Source organism: Hypomesus transpacificus, unplaced genomic scaffold (assembly GCF_021917145.1).
Source record: "Hypomesus transpacificus isolate Combined female unplaced genomic scaffold, fHypTra1 scaffold_188, whole genome shotgun sequence".
NCBI lineage: Eukaryota > Metazoa > Chordata > Actinopteri > Osmeriformes > Osmeridae > Hypomesus > Hypomesus transpacificus.
In genome coordinates this window covers 288,605-308,957 of record NW_025813737.1, presented here as the reverse complement: position 1 = coordinate 308,957, position 20,353 = coordinate 288,605, and the positions used below count along the sequence as shown (strand labels likewise).

General features: G+C 52.1%; 1 long non-coding RNA gene across 4 annotated transcripts; it reads right to left on the bottom strand.

Moving 5' to 3' along the window:
• Positions 1-16,614: 16,614 nt before the first annotated feature.
• LOC124489256 lies at positions 16,615-19,549 on the bottom strand. Of its 4 annotated transcripts, none has more exons than XR_006958773.1 (8): positions 19,221-19,549; positions 18,199-18,844; positions 17,873-17,912; positions 17,329-17,370; positions 17,208-17,248; positions 16,952-17,039; positions 16,833-16,889; positions 16,615-16,679 (listed from the first exon to the last, which is right to left on the bottom strand). It is a non-coding gene; the product is annotated as an uncharacterized LOC124489256 (long non-coding RNA). The 4 variants fall into 4 exon arrangements; XR_006958774.1 differs by having other exon boundaries at positions 16,833-17,039; positions 18,199-18,270; positions 18,377-18,844; XR_006958775.1 differs by having other exon boundaries at positions 16,833-17,039; positions 17,869-17,912.
• Between the last annotated feature and the right edge of the window lie 804 nt (positions 19,550-20,353).

Sequence of the window (20,353 nt, the reverse complement as noted above, 5' to 3'; positions counted from 1 at the left end):
GCAGCTCTGGTTCATCTGCCCGCCGTCCTTCCTTGGACCCGGGAGGACGTGTCCCCACTGGGTCAAACTACACAAGCTGAGCTGCTCCACCGACTCTCTATGGCACCATCCACTGGACAGTTTCTGCTCTCTGACCGTCTCTGGCCTTTGGCTCTGGGAGGTCACGTTCTGCGGCTACGTTTTCACCCCGGATGCTCGGGCCTCCTGTGGGGCCTCTGGCTTGCTGCAGGAGCCTTGGTCTGCCGTCACTGGGGTATGGCTGAAAAAGGTAATGGTGCTCGGGAATATCGGATGTGACCTTAGTATCTAGCCTATCGCTGGGGCCTGGGTGGCGGTTTTGACCGGGCACTTCTGTTTGTATGGGTGGTGTGTGTGCGCGGGGGAAGATCAGTTTGTGACCCTTTGCCAGGCTGGGGGAATATCGGACGTGACCCTTAAACACCCTGCACCGTAGGTGGCTGTTGTGTCTGGAGGACTTGGCGTGCGTGCGGTGCTGACCTTTGGGAGCCTCTGACCTTTGACCTCTGGGTAGTAGACCTGCTCTCTTTGGATTCTGCCAGCGCTCTCAAAGCTCTGGACAAGGCTGGCCTCCCATCGACGCTTCCTCCCCTACGTGGCCTGGATTCTCTCCTCGACGTTCCTTCACCTGGGGCCATCTGTGAGTCCATCCATCACACCTCCACGCTCATGCTGTGGAGCTCGTCTCTCCTGTCCACCCACATCCCATACTGATTATCACACACGTTTTCTTTTTTCCTAGGTTTCTCACGTGGACGGTGTTGTGTTTGTTTTCCTTTCACTTGTGTGCTTGTCTTGGGTCTTCCTCTCTCACTTGGCTCCTTCCTTGATCTCTTTATCTGTCCACTCCTCCTACTCTGCTCTCCCTGCTCTTACCTAAACTTAAGTCTAGACTCTGGGTCTTCTCTTCTACTGTCCCTCTGTCTTTACCCTGACCTCAACCCCTCCTTTTTCTTATCTAACCCTAAGTCCCCCCTCTGCTCTAACCTCAACCCCTTCTGACCTTGCCTGTGATTTCGGTGTCTACGGCTTTCTCTGGCCTCTTTACTGTGTTTGATCCATACCTTTCTTTTCTTTCACAGATCCACTGCTGCGCTGCATCCACCTTGATCTGTATACTTTTTCCTTCACAGGTCCATTACGGCACTACATCCACCCTAATTTGTTCACTTTTTCTTTTACAGATGCCTTCTGGGTTTCTCTCACCTTGCATACACACATATACACACACACACACACACACACACACTGTCCATACATTTTGCTACTCTGTGCATTCTCTCTCTCTCTCCTCTATCCTCTTTTCCCTAGCTGATTAATTGAGATGACCGATTCTGGTGGGCGCCCACGGACACAGGGGGTACGAACACCCCCCTTTTTGTGGTCGTCACCCCTGAGTTCTTGATAGTCCATAGTCCTAGGAACGGCCCTTGTCCTGCGTTGGGGGTTTAATTTCATAACTTTGTCACCTGATGAGCTCTTAGGAGAGCGAAACTGCAGTCGTGGCCGGTTAGGACCTCACATATCCCTGTTTAATGTTCTGGCATGGGCCTGCAGGAGGCACCGCCCGGGGAGTGGAGTTCTGCGTTCTTGACTACAACCTTGCTTTGGCTCCGAGGAGCCCCCTCTCTTGCTCTGCCTACTACACACTCTCACACTCTCCTCTCGCTCGCACACACACATCTCCACATCCACACGCATTGTCTCTTTTTCCCTTCTCACAGGCCCTGTCCTTCCTGTACTCATGTACACCTGCGGTGCTCTTCTTCTGAGCACCCCCATTTTGCTTTCACGGCACTCGTGTGTCCTGTCCACTAACCCGCTCTCTCCCCAGGTGCACATGAGGTGCAGATGTCTTCTACTCTTCAAACACGCCCTGGTTTTGGTATAGGTTATTCTCTCTTTTTCAGGCAGGCCTTTTTTAGACTTTCAGATTGACTTGGCTTCTGGGCACAGGTATAGCACGCACTCACACACTCATGTGCATCCATTCACTCACGACAGTGCCACTACTCTTCAAGAGGACCCTGTTTGGACTTCGCAGAATCACCGTTGCCGCTGGGACACCTTTGGCTCCGCGCAATCGGCGCTTCGCGCCGATGCGCTCCGCGCTTAGGATTGGGTGTGAGGAGCCCCCAGTGTCTTCACTCGGATGTAGCATGTGCTACGGTTACCGGTCACCTCTGCTACCCACGCGTGAATCTTGACACCAGAGGTCTCCTACCTCTCCTCCTCGGGGGTTACCTTACTTGTGGGGACGGAAGACTTCAGAGCATGCTCCTGCTTAGACCTGGTGGTTTGCACACGTCCGTAAGTGGATACGGGGGTGGGTTATCCATGTACCCGTCGGTTGCTCACGTCCTCTTAGTGCTTAGGCATTTATTTACCTCGGGTAGCAAGCGTGACAAGGTCTACAGGCCTGGGACTCCTTTGGGGTCCTGGAGGGGGTCCATTCCCCTACCCCCTCTGATGGATGATCTACATGGGTCTAGGATACTTGTGCATTTACCCCTAGCCTATGCGGGTCGAAGTACTGAACTGCTTGGCGTGGGGGTCTTCAGAAACTGCTCCCTAACCCTGCCTGCGTATGTAGAGCCATGCCTTGAGGCCTCATTGGGGGGCCACCGGATTGCCCCTCAGGGGAATGTCGGATTCCTTGTTGCGTGAGCCCCACCTCTCTCCACGGGCGCTCAGTCCCCACGTGCAACACAGCGCAGTCTGGAAGATGGACGCTTCCCCCTCGAGTGCGCTGCGGTTCTCCCTGGGCTGGACACGGACTGTGAGTGTTGTTACTGTCTCGCATTAGCATGCAGGCAAAGAAGATTGTCGTCCTACTACCTTGGAGGGGGACTGGCCCACAATGGGGTCGACTCAGCGAGGGAAACGGTGTTGAAATGGCGTAACTGCACGTGACAACTCACGGCCTTTCATTTCATCCTGCCATATCCTCGCGGTTATATTGGAGACCCAGCGGGCGGGCCAACGAAACGTCTCTACGGGGTACACGGCTATAGTCCCAAGGGGACGGGCCTCGCACGCCCTAACGCACAACACGTATTTTAGCTGTGGCCCAGTTTAGAGCTGTGGGGGGCTCCTCTCCTCACGCCGCTCTCTGGCTGAAGAACAGAGAGGTTCTCTGCACCACTGACTGTCGGGAGGCCACCCTGCTATAGCCTTACCCCCACCTATAACACGCCCCCGCAGAAGAAGGCCCTCCTAAACAGGGGGCCAACCTGCTGGGCACTCCATTTGACCTTTGACCTCTGGCCTCTCCGCTCCTCTCGGCCTCTCCCGTCTTCTAGTGACGGCACGGGGCTCACGCTCGCAGTCGGAACCGGCCTCGTCACATCATGGAGTGTCGGGCCCAGCTTTCCTGTGTCTACTGGACCGGCCGTGGACGTGTCCTTACCCCGCCCCCAGACGGCCTTCTCTGGATCCATGGGTGTGAACGAGGCCACGCTCCCCCCGGTGCCATGCCTACCCCGGGGCAGGACATCACCGAGCCACTCTGTGCCGATGACGAGACTTCTGGGAGGGAGACAGCACTTCCTGTCGTGGGCAAAACATACCGTCATTGATGCGTTTCACTACGCATCTGGCCCCTCTTCCTATCTAGGCCTCAATCGACAAACTGTCCCTGACGTCCTCCGCATTCACTCCGCAAACGTCTGTTCTAGACGGGGGTGTCTGTCTGCTATGGTATCGACGAATGGGCTAAATAGCAGTACGCAGGGGGAGGACCTCTCAGGGCGGCGATCGGCGTAGTGTGGAACCAGTTGTACTCTGTCATCGGGAGACCTGTTGATGGTAGTCTGACCGCATCCCTACAGAATTGTATTCACCTCTACCATGGCGGGTCCTGCGTCTGTGTTGCACTGCGCTTTTCTTCAACCCCAGGCTGAACCTGCTCGCAGCTCTGGTTCATCTGCCCGCCGTCCTTCCTTGGACCCGGGAGGACGTGTCCCCACTGGGTCAAACTACACAAGCTGAGCTGCTCCACCGACTCTCTATGGCACCATCCACTGGACAGTTTCTGCTCTCTGACCGTCTCTGGCCTTTGGCTCTGGGAGGTCACGTTCTGCGGCTACGTTTTCACCCCGGATGCTCGGGCCTCCTGTGGGGCCTCTGGCTTGCTGCAGGAGCCTTGGTCTGCCGTCACTGGGGTATGGCTGAAAAAGGTAATGGTGCTCGGGAATATCGGATGTGACCTTAGTATCTAGCCTATCGCTGGGGCCTGGGTGGCGGTTTTGACCGGGCACTTCTGTTTGTATGGGTGGTGTGTGTGCGCGGGGGAAGATCAGTTTGTGACCCTTTGCCAGGCTGGGGGAATATCGGACGTGACCCTTAAACACCCTGCACCGTAGGTGGCTGTTGTGTCTGGAGGACTTGGCGTGCGTGCGGTGCTGACCTTTGGGAGCCTCTGACCTTTGACCTCTGGGTAGTAGACCTGCTCTCTTTGGATTCTGCCAGCGCTCTCAAAGCTCTGGACAAGGCTGGCCTCCCATCGACGCTTCCTCCCCTACGTGGCCTGGATTCTCTCCTCGACGTTCCTTCACCTGGGGCCATCTGTGAGTCCATCCATCACACCTCCACGCTCATGCTGTGGAGCTCGTCTCTCCTGTCCACCCACATCCCATACTGATTATCACACACGTTTTCTTTTTTCCTAGGTTTCTCACGTGGACGGTGTTGTGTTTGTTTTCCTTTCACTTGTGTGCTTGTCTTGGGTCTTCCTCTCTCACTTGGCTCCTTCCTTGATCTCTTTATCTGTCCACTCCTCCTACTCTGCTCTCCCTGCTCTTACCTAAACTTAAGTCTAGACTCTGGGTCTTCTCTTCTACTGTCCCTCTGTCTTTACCCTGACCTCAACCCCTCCTTTTTCTTATCTAACCCTAAGTCCCCCCTCTGCTCTAACCTCAACCCCTTCTGACCTTGCCTGTGATTTCGGTGTCTACGGCTTTCTCTGGCCTCTTTACTGTGTTTGATCCATACCTTTCTTTTCTTTCACAGATCCACTGCTGCGCTGCATCCACCTTGATCTGTATACTTTTTCCTTCACAGGTCCATTACGGCACTACATCCACCCTAATTTGTTCACTTTTTCTTTTACAGATGCCTTCTGGGTTTCTCTCACCTTGCATACACACATATACACACACACACACACACACACACACTGTCCATACATTTTGCTACTCTGTGCATTCTCTCTCTCTCTCCTCTATCCTCTTTTCCCTAGCTGATTAATTGAGATGACCGATTCTGGTGGGCGCCCACGGACACAGGGGGTACGAACACCCCCCTTTTTGTGGTCGTCACCCCTGAGTTCTTGATAGTCCATAGTCCTAGGAACGGCCCTTGTCCTGCGTTGGGGGTTTAATTTCATAACTTTGTCACCTGATGAGCTCTTAGGAGAGCGAAACTGCAGTCGTGGCCGGTTAGGACCTCACATATCCCTGTTTAATGTTCTGGCATGGGCCTGCAGGAGGCACCGCCCGGGGAGTGGAGTTCTGCGTTCTTGACTACAACCTTGCTTTGGCTCCGAGGAGCCCCCTCTCTTGCTCTGCCTACTACACACTCTCACACTCTCCTCTCGCTCGCACACACACATCTCCACATCCACACGCATTGTCTCTTTTTCCCTTCTCACAGGCCCTGTCCTTCCTGTACTCATGTACACCTGCGGTGCTCTTCTTCTGAGCACCCCCATTTTGCTTTCACGGCACTCGTGTGTCCTGTCCACTAACCCGCTCTCTCCCCAGGTGCACATGAGGTGCAGATGTCTTCTACTCTTCAAACACGCCCTGGTTTTGGTATAGGTTATTCTCTCTTTTTCAGGCAGGCCTTTTTTAGACTTTCAGATTGACTTGGCTTCTGGGCACAGGTATAGCACGCACTCACACACTCATGTGCATCCATTCACTCACGACAGTGCCACTACTCTTCAAGAGGACCCTGTTTGGACTTCGCAGAATCACCGTTGCCGCTGGGACACCTTTGGCTCCGCGCAATCGGCGCTTCGCGCCGATGCGCTCCGCGCTTAGGATTGGGTGTGAGGAGCCCCCAGTGTCTTCACTCGGATGTAGCATGTGCTACGGTTACCGGTCACCTCTGCTACCCACGCGTGAATCTTGACACCAGAGGTCTCCTACCTCTCCTCCTCGGGGGTTACCTTACTTGTGGGGACGGAAGACTTCAGAGCATGCTCCTGCTTAGACCTGGTGGTTTGCACACGTCCGTAAGTGGATACGGGGGTGGGTTATCCATGTACCCGTCGGTTGCTCACGTCCTCTTAGTGCTTAGGCATTTATTTACCTCGGGTAGCAAGCGTGACAAGGTCTACAGGCCTGGGACTCCTTTGGGGTCCTGGAGGGGGTCCATTCCCCTACCCCCTCTGATGGATGATCTACATGGGTCTAGGATACTTGTGCATTTACCCCTAGCCTATGCGGGTCGAAGTACTGAACTGCTTGGCGTGGGGGTCTTCAGAAACTGCTCCCTAACCCTGCCTGCGTATGTAGAGCCATGCCTTGAGGCCTCATTGGGGGGCCACCGGATTGCCCCTCAGGGGAATGTCGGATTCCTTGTTGCGTGAGCCCCACCTCTCTCCACGGGCGCTCAGTCCCCACGTGCAACACAGCGCAGTCTGGAAGATGGACGCTTCCCCCTCGAGTGCGCTGCGGTTCTCCCTGGGCTGGACACGGACTGTGAGTGTTGTTACTGTCTCGCATTAGCATGCAGGCAAAGAAGATTGTCGTCCTACTACCTTGGAGGGGGACTGGCCCACAATGGGGTCGACTCAGCGAGGGAAACGGTGTTGAAATGGCGTAACTGCACGTGACAACTCACGGCCTTTCATTTCATCCTGCCATATCCTCGCGGTTATATTGGAGACCCAGCGGGCGGGCCAACGAAACGTCTCTACGGGGTACACGGCTATAGTCCCAAGGGGACGGGCCTCGCACGCCCTAACGCACAACACGTATTTTAGCTGTGGCCCAGTTTAGAGCTGTGGGGGGCTCCTCTCCTCACGCCGCTCTCTGGCTGAAGAACAGAGAGGTTCTCTGCACCACTGACTGTCGGGAGGCCACCCTGCTATAGCCTTACCCCCACCTATAACACGCCCCCGCAGAAGAAGGCCCTCCTAAACAGGGGGCCAACCTGCTGGGCACTCCATTTGACCTTTGACCTCTGGCCTCTCCGCTCCTCTCGGCCTCTCCCGTCTTCTAGTGACGGCACGGGGCTCACGCTCGCAGTCGGAACCGGCCTCGTCACATCATGGAGTGTCGGGCCCAGCTTTCCTGTGTCTACTGGACCGGCCGTGGACGTGTCCTTACCCCGCCCCCAGACGGCCTTCTCTGGATCCATGGGTGTGAACGAGGCCACGCTCCCCCCGGTGCCATGCCTACCCCGGGGCAGGACATCACCGAGCCACTCTGTGCCGATGACGAGACTTCTGGGAGGGAGACAGCACTTCCTGTCGTGGGCAAAACATACCGTCATTGATGCGTTTCACTACGCATCTGGCCCCTCTTCCTATCTAGGCCTCAATCGACAAACTGTCCCTGACGTCCTCCGCATTCACTCCGCAAACGTCTGTTCTAGACGGGGGTGTCTGTCTGCTATGGTATCGACGAATGGGCTAAATAGCAGTACGCAGGGGGAGGACCTCTCAGGGCGGCGATCGGCGTAGTGTGGAACCAGTTGTACTCTGTCATCGGGAGACCTGTTGATGGTAGTCTGACCGCATCCCTACAGAATTGTATTCACCTCTACCATGGCGGGTCCTGCGTCTGTGTTGCACTGCGCTTTTCTTCAACCCCAGGCTGAACCTGCTCGCAGCTCTGGTTCATCTGCCCGCCGTCCTTCCTTGGACCCGGGAGGACGTGTCCCCACTGGGTCAAACTACACAAGCTGAGCTGCTCCACCGACTCTCTATGGCACCATCCACTGGACAGTTTCTGCTCTCTGACCGTCTCTGGCCTTTGGCTCTGGGAGGTCACGTTCTGCGGCTACGTTTTCACCCCGGATGCTCGGGCCTCCTGTGGGGCCTCTGGCTTGCTGCAGGAGCCTTGGTCTGCCGTCACTGGGGTATGGCTGAAAAAGGTAATGGTGCTCGGGAATATCGGATGTGACCTTAGTATCTAGCCTATCGCTGGGGCCTGGGTGGCGGTTTTGACCGGGCACTTCTGTTTGTATGGGTGGTGTGTGTGCGCGGGGGAAGATCAGTTTGTGACCCTTTGCCAGGCTGGGGGAATATCGGACGTGACCCTTAAACACCCTGCACCGTAGGTGGCTGTTGTGTCTGGAGGACTTGGCGTGCGTGCGGTGCTGACCTTTGGGAGCCTCTGACCTTTGACCTCTGGGTAGTAGACCTGCTCTCTTTGGATTCTGCCAGCGCTCTCAAAGCTCTGGACAAGGCTGGCCTCCCATCGACGCTTCCTCCCCTACGTGGCCTGGATTCTCTCCTCGACGTTCCTTCACCTGGGGCCATCTGTGAGTCCATCCATCACACCTCCACGCTCATGCTGTGGAGCTCGTCTCTCCTGTCCACCCACATCCCATACTGATTATCACACACGTTTTCTTTTTTCCTAGGTTTCTCACGTGGACGGTGTTGTGTTTGTTTTCCTTTCACTTGTGTGCTTGTCTTGGGTCTTCCTCTCTCACTTGGCTCCTTCCTTGATCTCTTTATCTGTCCACTCCTCCTACTCTGCTCTCCCTGCTCTTACCTAAACTTAAGTCTAGACTCTGGGTCTTCTCTTCTACTGTCCCTCTGTCTTTACCCTGACCTCAACCCCTCCTTTTTCTTATCTAACCCTAAGTCCCCCCTCTGCTCTAACCTCAACCCCTTCTGACCTTGCCTGTGATTTCGGTGTCTACGGCTTTCTCTGGCCTCTTTACTGTGTTTGATCCATACCTTTCTTTTCTTTCACAGATCCACTGCTGCGCTGCATCCACCTTGATCTGTATACTTTTTCCTTCACAGGTCCATTACGGCACTACATCCACCCTAATTTGTTCACTTTTTCTTTTACAGATGCCTTCTGGGTTTCTCTCACCTTGCATACACACATATACACACACACACACACACACACACTGTCCATACATTTTGCTACTCTGTGCATTCTCTCTCTCTCTCCTCTATCCTCTTTTCCCTAGCTGATTAATTGAGATGACCGATTCTGGTGGGCGCCCACGGACACAGGGGGTACGAACACCCCCCTTTTTGTGGTCGTCACCCCTGAGTTCTTGATAGTCCATAGTCCTAGGAACGGCCCTTGTCCTGCGTTGGGGGTTTAATTTCATAACTTTGTCACCTGATGAGCTCTTAGGAGAGCGAAACTGCAGTCGTGGCCGGTTAGGACCTCACATATCCCTGTTTAATGTTCTGGCATGGGCCTGCAGGAGGCACCGCCCGGGGAGTGGAGTTCTGCGTTCTTGACTACAACCTTGCTTTGGCTCCGAGGAGCCCCCTCTCTTGCTCTGCCTACTACACACTCTCACACTCTCCTCTCGCTCGCACACACACATCTCCACATCCACACGCATTGTCTCTTTTTCCCTTCTCACAGGCCCTGTCCTTCCTGTACTCATGTACACCTGCGGTGCTCTTCTTCTGAGCACCCCCATTTTGCTTTCACGGCACTCGTGTGTCCTGTCCACTAACCCGCTCTCTCCCCAGGTGCACATGAGGTGCAGATGTCTTCTACTCTTCAAACACGCCCTGGTTTTGGTATAGGTTATTCTCTCTTTTTCAGGCAGGCCTTTTTTAGACTTTCAGATTGACTTGGCTTCTGGGCACAGGTATAGCACGCACTCACACACTCATGTGCATCCATTCACTCACGACAGTGCCACTACTCTTCAAGAGGACCCTGTTTGGACTTCGCAGAATCACCGTTGCCGCTGGGACACCTTTGGCTCCGCGCAATCGGCGCTTCGCGCCGATGCGCTCCGCGCTTAGGATTGGGTGTGAGGAGCCCCCAGTGTCTTCACTCGGATGTAGCATGTGCTACGGTTACCGGTCACCTCTGCTACCCACGCGTGAATCTTGACACCAGAGGTCTCCTACCTCTCCTCCTCGGGGGTTACCTTACTTGTGGGGACGGAAGACTTCAGAGCATGCTCCTGCTTAGACCTGGTGGTTTGCACACGTCCGTAAGTGGATACGGGGGTGGGTTATCCATGTACCCGTCGGTTGCTCACGTCCTCTTAGTGCTTAGGCATTTATTTACCTCGGGTAGCAAGCGTGACAAGGTCTACAGGCCTGGGACTCCTTTGGGGTCCTGGAGGGGGTCCATTCCCCTACCCCCTCTGATGGATGATCTACATGGGTCTAGGATACTTGTGCATTTACCCCTAGCCTATGCGGGTCGAAGTACTGAACTGCTTGGCGTGGGGGTCTTCAGAAACTGCTCCCTAACCCTGCCTGCGTATGTAGAGCCATGCCTTGAGGCCTCATTGGGGGGCCACCGGATTGCCCCTCAGGGGAATGTCGGATTCCTTGTTGCGTGAGCCCCACCTCTCTCCACGGGCGCTCAGTCCCCACGTGCAACACAGCGCAGTCTGGAAGATGGACGCTTCCCCCTCGAGTGCGCTGCGGTTCTCCCTGGGCTGGACACGGACTGTGAGTGTTGTTACTGTCTCGCATTAGCATGCAGGCAAAGAAGATTGTCGTCCTACTACCTTGGAGGGGGACTGGCCCACAATGGGGTCGACTCAGCGAGGGAAACGGTGTTGAAATGGCGTAACTGCACGTGACAACTCACGGCCTTTCATTTCATCCTGCCATATCCTCGCGGTTATATTGGAGACCCAGCGGGCGGGCCAACGAAACGTCTCTACGGGGTACACGGCTATAGTCCCAAGGGGACGGGCCTCGCACGCCCTAACGCACAACACGTATTTTAGCTGTGGCCCAGTTTAGAGCTGTGGGGGGCTCCTCTCCTCACGCCGCTCTCTGGCTGAAGAACAGAGAGGTTCTCTGCACCACTGACTGTCGGGAGGCCACCCTGCTATAGCCTTACCCCCACCTATAACACGCCCCCGCAGAAGAAGGCCCTCCTAAACAGGGGGCCAACCTGCTGGGCACTCCATTTGACCTTTGACCTCTGGCCTCTCCGCTCCTCTCGGCCTCTCCCGTCTTCTAGTGACGGCACGGGGCTCACGCTCGCAGTCGGAACCGGCCTCGTCACATCATGGAGTGTCGGGCCCAGCTTTCCTGTGTCTACTGGACCGGCCGTGGACGTGTCCTTACCCCGCCCCCAGACGGCCTTCTCTGGATCCATGGGTGTGAACGAGGCCACGCTCCCCCCGGTGCCATGCCTACCCCGGGGCAGGACATCACCGAGCCACTCTGTGCCGATGACGAGACTTCTGGGAGGGAGACAGCACTTCCTGTCGTGGGCAAAACATACCGTCATTGATGCGTTTCACTACGCATCTGGCCCCTCTTCCTATCTAGGCCTCAATCGACAAACTGTCCCTGACGTCCTCCGCATTCACTCCGCAAACGTCTGTTCTAGACGGGGGTGTCTGTCTGCTATGGTATCGACGAATGGGCTAAATAGCAGTACGCAGGGGGAGGACCTCTCAGGGCGGCGATCGGCGTAGTGTGGAACCAGTTGTACTCTGTCATCGGGAGACCTGTTGATGGTAGTCTGACCGCATCCCTACAGAATTGTATTCACCTCTACCATGGCGGGTCCTGCGTCTGTGTTGCACTGCGCTTTTCTTCAACCCCAGGCTGAACCTGCTCGCAGCTCTGGTTCATCTGCCCGCCGTCCTTCCTTGGACCCGGGAGGACGTGTCCCCACTGGGTCAAACTACACAAGCTGAGCTGCTCCACCGACTCTCTATGGCACCATCCACTGGACAGTTTCTGCTCTCTGACCGTCTCTGGCCTTTGGCTCTGGGAGGTCACGTTCTGCGGCTACGTTTTCACCCCGGATGCTCGGGCCTCCTGTGGGGCCTCTGGCTTGCTGCAGGAGCCTTGGTCTGCCGTCACTGGGGTATGGCTGAAAAAGGTAATGGTGCTCGGGAATATCGGATGTGACCTTAGTATCTAGCCTATCGCTGGGGCCTGGGTGGCGGTTTTGACCGGGCACTTCTGTTTGTATGGGTGGTGTGTGTGCGCGGGGGAAGATCAGTTTGTGACCCTTTGCCAGGCTGGGGGAATATCGGACGTGACCCTTAAACACCCTGCACCGTAGGTGGCTGTTGTGTCTGGAGGACTTGGCGTGCGTGCGGTGCTGACCTTTGGGAGCCTCTGACCTTTGACCTCTGGGTAGTAGACCTGCTCTCTTTGGATTCTGCCAGCGCTCTCAAAGCTCTGGACAAGGCTGGCCTCCCATCGACGCTTCCTCCCCTACGTGGCCTGGATTCTCTCCTCGACGTTCCTTCACCTGGGGCCATCTGTGAGTCCATCCATCACACCTCCACGCTCATGCTGTGGAGCTCGTCTCTCCTGTCCACCCACATCCCATACTGATTATCACACACGTTTTCTTTTTTCCTAGGTTTCTCACGTGGACGGTGTTGTGTTTGTTTTCCTTTCACTTGTGTGCTTGTCTTGGGTCTTCCTCTCTCACTTGGCTCCTTCCTTGATCTCTTTATCTGTCCACTCCTCCTACTCTGCTCTCCCTGCTCTTACCTAAACTTAAGTCTAGACTCTGGGTCTTCTCTTCTACTGTCCCTCTGTCTTTACCCTGACCTCAACCCCTCCTTTTTCTTATCTAACCCTAAGTCCCCCCTCTGCTCTAACCTCAACCCCTTCTGACCTTGCCTGTGATTTCGGTGTCTACGGCTTTCTCTGGCCTCTTTACTGTGTTTGATCCATACCTTTCTTTTCTTTCACAGATCCACTGCTGCGCTGCATCCACCTTGATCTGTATACTTTTTCCTTCACAGGTCCATTACGGCACTACATCCACCCTAATTTGTTCACTTTTTCTTTTACAGATGCCTTCTGGGTTTCTCTCACCTTGCATACACACATATACACACACACACACACACACACACTGTCCATACATTTTGCTACTCTGTGCATTCTCTCTCTCTCTCCTCTATCCTCTTTTCCCTAGCTGATTAATTGAGATGACCGATTCTGGTGGGCGCCCACGGACACAGGGGGTACGAACACCCCCCTTTTTGTGGTCGTCACCCCTGAGTTCTTGATAGTCCATAGTCCTAGGAACGGCCCTTGTCCTGCGTTGGGGGTTTAATTTCATAACTTTGTCACCTGATGAGCTCTTAGGAGAGCGAAACTGCAGTCGTGGCCGGTTAGGACCTCACATATCCCTGTTTAATGTTCTGGCATGGGCCTGCAGGAGGCACCGCCCGGGGAGTGGAGTTCTGCGTTCTTGACTACAACCTTGCTTTGGCTCCGAGGAGCCCCCTCTCTTGCTCTGCCTACTACACACTCTCACACTCTCCTCTCGCTCGCACACACACATCTCCACATCCACACGCATTGTCTCTTTTTCCCTTCTCACAGGCCCTGTCCTTCCTGTACTCATGTACACCTGCGGTGCTCTTCTTCTGAGCACCCCCATTTTGCTTTCACGGCACTCGTGTGTCCTGTCCACTAACCCGCTCTCTCCCCAGGTGCACATGAGGTGCAGATGTCTTCTACTCTTCAAACACGCCCTGGTTTTGGTATAGGTTATTCTCTCTTTTTCAGGCAGGCCTTTTTTAGACTTTCAGATTGACTTGGCTTCTGGGCACAGGTATAGCACGCACTCACACACTCATGTGCATCCATTCACTCACGACAGTGCCACTACTCTTCAAGAGGACCCTGTTTGGACTTCGCAGAATCACCGTTGCCGCTGGGACACCTTTGGCTCCGCGCAATCGGCGCTTCGCGCCGATGCGCTCCGCGCTTAGGATTGGGTGTGAGGAGCCCCCAGTGTCTTCACTCGGATGTAGCATGTGCTACGGTTACCGGTCACCTCTGCTACCCACGCGTGAATCTTGACACCAGAGGTCTCCTACCTCTCCTCCTCGGGGGTTACCTTACTTGTGGGGACGGAAGACTTCAGAGCATGCTCCTGCTTAGACCTGGTGGTTTGCACACGTCCGTAAGTGGATACGGGGGTGGGTTATCCATGTACCCGTCGGTTGCTCACGTCCTCTTAGTGCTTAGGCATTTATTTACCTCGGGTAGCAAGCGTGACAAGGTCTACAGGCCTGGGACTCCTTTGGGGTCCTGGAGGGGGTCCATTCCCCTACCCCCTCTGATGGATGATCTACATGGGTCTAGGATACTTGTGCATTTACCCCTAGCCTATGCGGGTCGAAGTACTGAACTGCTTGGCGTGGGGGTCTTCAGAAACTGCTCCCTAACCCTAACCCTAACCCTAACCCTAACCCCTAACCCTAACCCTAACCCTAACCCTAACCCTCTTTTTTAAGTGGAAAGGTTCTCCAAAAAATGCTTTCTTAAAAGCAACTAAAGTTTTATATGTGCAAAAAATTAAAGGGACTTATAGGAATAGACCACATGAAATAAGATTCTATTGATTTCTTCAGTGTCTGTGCACTTATTCATTTTAAGACACTGGAAAATAATTTTAAAATTTGGTACCAGCCTGGATTTGGAGATCCCTATCGGGTGGTTTCCGGTTTATTCAGTGGGAAATGGAGTGGGGCCATAGGCAGATCCCCCCCACCCCAACTGGAAGGGGGGAAGCCTTAGGGAGAAGGGGTGGTAATGAGAGAATTAATAATCTCAACATTCCACTCTCCAAAAAATATTTCAAACTCCTACAGGCATTACACCACTCTGAAATTCTGGATCAATCAATTCTAACAGGATCTTGTCCTGTTGGGATGAAAAAACAGGTCAACAAATTGGCATCTTTCATCAAACCATCTTCACCCTCCTTGAATACCACTGAAAAAGTTAAACTTAACACTCAAAGGTGGTTGGAGGGGAACTTAGAGATCTTACGGGTTCATTATGATGAAGTGATGGGGGCAATTCTGGGGGACTTACCTGTACTGGACGAGAAGGCCCTGCAGGTGGCGGTGGGTTGGAGCAAGCTACGGTATAAACGTAAATTCACAAATACATCTGTGGACACATTGCGGACAATGCTAATAGCCCCAGGAGAAATATCATCTTCTCCAACCCCACCAAGCCTTGACAGTGGTTGCTTCCCACCTCTACCTGTTGCTGAGGGAGCTAGGGGACAGACCCCCTACATCCAGGGGACACTAGCCCCTAGGAAACAGAGGTCCAACCTGAGCAGGTCACGACCTCCAACAGGTAGCCAGGGGCATCCTGTGTTGGATCCCCTTGGGCAGTCCTCCGTTGCTCAGTTGAGTCCTCAAGACATCCCCATCCGTGGGAACAAATACTTACCTGGGGGGGAAGGGGGGATGACTCCAGGGTCCTCGAGACGGTCTACTGTGGTGGAAGTACACAATGTTAGACAGTCGGTAATAGGATCCATAACATCTACTACCAAGACTACTCCACTTACCTATAGGGAGGCCCTATTAACACCTAGGGAGAATGGGACGGTTTTGGAGGGGTCACCTTTAAACCCCATCTCTTTTGATCTCCGAATGGAGGATTCCTCCTCAGATGAAGAGGCTGCACAGGGTCCTCCATGGGGGGACACAGAGATGGAGGTTGAAGGGTCAAATCTGCATCCCCCGACTGTCAATGGTGCGGTGGCCTTTACCACAGATAGCATCACTTCTTCCCCAGTATCACAGGATCAGAATAACTGTCCTGGGCTGGCAGTGGTACGGCGGGATGGGACGACAAGGACGGTTGGGGATTCTACCCCCATCTTGCCCCCAACATCCCAACCCGATTCATCTAAGGGGTTTTCTGGGGCTTCTATTCCTTTCCTGTCCCCTGCCCCTAACCCCAACCCCACCCTTATTCCCTTTCCGTCCCCTGCCCCTAACCCCAACCCCACCCCCACCCCCATCCCTTTCCCTCCCCCTTCCATCCTTAAACCCAGTGCCTCTATGGGAACTGATGGGAGGCCTATCCTGGTCCAGACCCCTGGTCCTAACCTCAACCCTCCCCCCTCCATTCCTAACCCCAACCTTTCCCCTCCCCTCCCCCCCCTCCCCCAATTCCCCAGATCCCACTTACCTGAATCCGTGCTGCCAGCCGCCGTCCACGTCCACCCGTCGGAGGGAACCCGTTAGACATCCTAACAGGCGGAGAAAAATAAATGATTGGAACTTGGAGGTCTTAAAACCCGTAATAGTTGTAGGAGACTCTAATCTCTCCAAAATACCTACCTTTGAAGATGCTAACATCCAAGTAGACAGTTTTCCGGGAGCCAACTGTGAACATCTGAGAGGGGTAATAGCAAAGCTAACACCCCACCTGGAAACAGAGAAGGTGTTACTCTCGGTAGGCCTAGTCAACTGTCTTTCTGAACAGGAACCAGACACTGCACTGAAACAGCTTCAGGGACTATTACGGGTCTGCAAGAGGGTGTTCCCACATGCCACAGTGTATGTGGCGCAGATCCACTTTTCTGATCGGCTGAGTAAGAACCAGCAGAGCCTGTTGAGGAAATTAAACACAATAATTTTTGAAAGATGCCACTTCTTACCTGTTTTGGAAGAGCGTCACTTTCGGGTGATGCAACACGATCCAGTCCACTGGACACCTGAAACTGCCGATAGGATCTTTAATTTATGGAGGGACCATTTAAACTTTTAGAGGGAGAGGAGTGTGACAACACAACTCCCGTATCTAACATCATGAACCTCTCGAGGTCTTACAGACTCAGTGAGGTTGAGATGAGGGTGCTGGAATTGGGACTTACCTTCATCCCTACTCCAAAGCAGCCCGACCGCAGGGAACTACGCAGGGACCTCCACACCTATCACAGGAGATTGAAATTATTAGATCATTTCAAATATGAGAGCCACTTCCCTCACGTACCTTTCACTGATCCATCCAGTTGGGTACCACGGGAGGTGGCAGCTCCTGTTGAAACCCTTGTCCAAAAAGATCTGGAATGCTTGAAACGCTACAGACCAAAACCGGAAATAAATCATAATTTGAATACAGTAGAACTGCAAGCCATTAACACTCTGGCAAACAATCCAGCTATTGTCATCAAACCGGCAGACAAGGGCTCACAAATAGTAATAATGGATAGGACTCAATATCTTTTGGAGGCAGATAGACAACTTACCAACAGGAATCATTATGCGCCGCTGCTCCACTCTATGCAACCTGAAACACAAAACATGATTAAAAACATTCTATGTAAAATGTATCAGGAAAAAATAATAACATTAAAGCAAATGACCTACCTGTTGGGACCGGACGTCCCAAGACCGAGGCTGTTCTATCTGCTGCCGAAGATGCATAAAGCCCTGGATAAGTGGACCGTCCCTGGTCAAATTCCTTGTGGTAGACCTATTGTTAGTGACTGTGGTTCGGAGTCATCAAACATCGCAGAATTTCTGGACTTTCACATAAACCCACTTTCACAAAGACATGCGTCCTTTGTTAAAGACACGTATGATTTTGTTGAGAAAGTTGGGAATATTTCAGTTTCTGCAGATGCCTTTCTATTTTCTATAGACATTAACTCTCTATATACCAACATAGACACGACTCTGGGCTTACAGTCAGTTCGAGCTGCTTTTAGTAAATTCCCTGTCTCTGGGCGGCCTGACGATTACATTTTAGAACTATTGGAAATAAGCCTCTCTCGTAATGATTTTGAGTTCAACAAAAAGCACTATTTGCAGATCCATGGCACGGCGATGGGCAAGAAATTTGCCCCAGCCTACGCCAACCTTTATATGTGTGGCTGGGAGGAATCAGCCTTTTTAAAGTGTGCTCACCTACCTTCGCTGTACTTTAGGTACCTGGATGACATCTTCGGCATCTGGGAAGGGGACATGGAGCAATTTTTAGTGTTTTTAGATATTTTGAACTCTCATCATCCCACAATTACAATTACACATAACATCCAAAAGGAAAAACTGGAGTTCTTAGACACACAGGTTTTCTTTATACCCGGTTTGGAAGCCAATAAAACTTTAGCTACAAAAGTCTTCTTTAAGGAGACCGATAGACATGCCTTGCTTCACAAACAGAGCTATCATCCTAAACATACCTACAGAGGACTAGTAAAATCACAGTTAATAAGATTCCATCGTATTTGTACTTACCTGAGTGATGTGGAGGAGGCGACATCCATCCTGTTTAAAGCCCTCAGGCCTCGGGGTTACTCTCGGCGGTTCCTGAGGGAAATAAAACAGGAAGTAAGAACAATATTCGAAGTGAATGGAAGGTATGTGGTGGAGAGGGAAGCTAAAGAAATGATACCTGTGGTGACAACATACTCACAACCTTTGGGACGTTTGGGTGGTCAATTGAGGCTTCATTTCCAACAGGCCCAGGCAGACTTGGGAGACTTGGGGCGTTTTAAACTAATTTCTGCATATAGGAGAAACAAGAATCTCAAGGATAGACTGGTGCATTCCAACCTAAATGGAGAACCGGCGGTATCTCCCGAGGAAAATAATCACTTTAACTGGAATACCTATATTGGGAATAGGTATTCAGGTAGAGGGGTACCGATTAGGAACCAAATAGCTTTTGGGACTCCTAATACGGTCTATGCCATTAGGTGTGCGAGGTGCCAAAAACTATACATAGGGGAAACTAAACACTCCATGCAAACTCGCCTTACACAACATAAATACCAAGTCAGGAGAGGGAATGAAGATACGGTCCTATATAGACATTTTATAGCACATGGGGTTTTAAATATGAGAATTGAAGGACTGGAAAGCCAGAAGGATTGGTCCAGAGCTGTAAGACAAAAAGAAGAAAGAACATGGATACATTTATTGAAAACCATCGACCCGTTGGGTCTGAATGAAAAATATTAAAATGTATTACATGTCCCTTTGTGATATACAGTAAAGTAGAGGTAGGAGGATACAGTTCGACTCCGCCTGGAGAGTATCGGTAGCTCATACGGACCTTTTGGGATTCCCATATTGTCAAGTTTTCTTATATATATATGTTAAAATATATATTTCTTGTTGTAATATGATACTATGAATTTTGATTTATTATATTTGTGTGGTTAGGCTTGGTTGCCCTGCAATATGGTTGAATCCCAACTCCAAATTACAGTTGCACTTATTAATTTTTACTGTAACAAATACTCAAAAATACTTACCGTGTGGAGCGAATTGATGACAAGCGGCCAATCACAGTTCTCGGTGAAAGGATGGATTCCTAGGGAGAAGAAAAACAGTTAAAACATTGTTTACAAAAATTATACATAATAATACCTAGAAGAACCAATAGTACTCACCTTAGAATAGATTGTGTAAAACCTACCTCAAGACTTACCTGAAAAACACCTTCAATTCTTCTTATATATTGATAGATTACAAATTTCCTGCTTTACTTTTTCTAAGGGAATAATAAAGCATAGCAATCAAGCACATTGTACTTGCGCCAGCGCAAACTCCCACCCAGTAATGGGTTGAGACCTTTCTGAAACCTAACCCTAACCCTAACCCTAACCCTAACCCACAGGGTGTTTCCTCGTTATTACTACCACACCTAACCTTGCCGGGGCCTTGGCCCGACTTGCTCCTATCGTCCCCTTTCCACTCTTAATTCTTATATTAATTCTTATATTGCCTCAAGAAGATGAAGACAATTTTTGTGAGAAGGCCTGTGGCTTTGCTCTTCTAAGTTTAGATTTTTCACATCACTCTGAACGGGACGGCACAAGACTTCCTCAATCAATCAAGCTTTCTGCAGGATTTGTTCACTCAAGAGGTTATTTTGGGAGGGGGAATGTGTTTTGCTCACTGTTTTCTACTCTTCCTAGTCTGTCTCTGCCTTCCGCCCCTTGGGATTGATTCCTTTGGGGAGGGCGGGAGATTTCGACTCGAGCCCTGTGGGCAGCAGTGTCATTCGCCCTGTGGGTGTCTGCACTGTACGAGTCACTGCTCTATTTTCCTTCTCCTTCTCTTGCCTAAACCCAACCCCCCCTCTCTCCAAACCCCCCCTCTCTCCCTACCCTAACCCCACCTGCACCCTATCCTAACCCCAACCCTAGACCCCTGGTGGGTCTCTCTTTCTCTCCTAAACCTAACCCTGCTTTCTATCCTAACCCTCTTTTATTCCTAGGACAGGTAAGTATTATTATTATTATTATTGACATTCATATTGTCTTATTGTGAAGCAGCTCAGGTAGGTATTATTATTGACATGAATATTTGATTGTTTGCTAGGTTTTTATTAGTAAAATTGCTTTTTAATGTTAAAGTCGCTAATTTATTGGAAAGTCGCTTT